The sequence below is a fragment of the Myotis brandtii genome, unplaced genomic scaffold (genome assembly GCF_000412655.1).
Source record: "Myotis brandtii unplaced genomic scaffold, ASM41265v1 C42233014, whole genome shotgun sequence".
In the NCBI taxonomy this organism is placed as follows: Eukaryota; Metazoa; Chordata; class Mammalia; order Chiroptera; family Vespertilionidae; genus Myotis; species Myotis brandtii.
The window spans coordinates 1-1,204 of NW_005320618.1; the positions used below are offsets into that span (position 1 = coordinate 1).

The window sequence follows — 1,204 nt, forward strand, 5'->3', positions numbered from 1 at the left end:
CCCCGAGGGCCAGTTTGACTCCTTCGTGGTCCAGTACAAGGACAGGGAGGGGCGGCCCCAGGTGCTGCCTGTGGAGGGCGGCCTCAGGGAGGCCCGGGTCTGGGGCCTGGACGCCGCCCGCAGGTACAAGCTGCTGCTCTACGGGCTGCACCAGGGCAGGCGCGTGGGGCCCCTCTCGGCCTTCGCTGTGACAGGTGAGTGTGGCTGCCGAACAGACCGTCCCGCCTCCCTCCAGGCTCTCCCCCTCTCCCAGCCTCGCCATGTCTGAACTGTCTGCATCCCTTTATTTGGGGAAAGGGATCTTTCCCCAAATAAATATATGGAGATAAATTTACATACAGTAAAGTTCACCCACTTAAAGGGAATAAGTCAATAAGTTTGGGCAAATGTATGTCATAAAAGCATTACCACAACTGAGCTGTAAAACATTTCTCTGAACCTGAAGTCTGCTGCCCCCTGGCAGTCAGTGCCGCTAGCCCAGCCTCGGGCCCCACGGCTGCGGCCACATTATGCCTTTTGGAGATTTCATTTGCAGGATCCCACGACACAGTCTTTTGTGTTTAGCTTCTTGCATTTAGCATCATGCATTTGAAATGCCTCACTGCGCGTAGCAATAGTAGGCCCTCTTGGTCACCACTTACCTCCACCCCTGCCCTCCCCTTGGACCTGGGGCGGCGACAGACCCATCACCCGCCTCTATCTGTGTCTCTGAACCAGCCCCCAGGGAGGACAACGGAGCTGAGACCACAGCCCCAAGCCCTCCAGAGTCAGAGCTCCAGCTCGGGGAGCTGACCGTGGCCGAGGCCACCCCGCACACCCTGCACCTGTCCTGGACGGTCACGGAGGGGGAACCGGACTCTTTCGAGGTCCAATACACAGACCAGGATGGGCAACTCCAAGTTGTCAGTTTAGGGGGCAACCAGAATGACATCACCCTCTCGGGCCTGGAACCCAACCACAGCTACCTGGTGAACGTGTACGCTGTCCGGGGCCCCCAGCGTCTGGGTCCCATCCAGGTCAAGGCCCTGACAGGTGAGCGAGAGGAGCGGCCAACCCTGCGTCCTGCACACAGCAGGAGAGCCCCCAGGAGAGCAGGGGCCCGGGACCCGCCCTCTCTCAGGTGCTTCTCTCCCGGTCTCTTCAGCCCCAAGGGAAGAGGAGGAGGAACCGTCAGAACCTCCTACCACGACCCCTGAGCCTCCCG

The 1,204-nt window shown here is 60.1% G+C and overlaps 1 long non-coding RNA gene across 1 annotated transcript; it reads left to right on the top strand.

Moving 5' to 3' along the window:
• The first annotated feature begins 6 nt into the window (after positions 1-6).
• LOC102256230 lies at positions 7-1,204 on the top strand. Its single transcript, XR_312964.2, has 3 exons — positions 7-194; positions 718-1,032; positions 1,145-1,204. It is a non-coding gene; the product is annotated as an uncharacterized LOC102256230 (long non-coding RNA).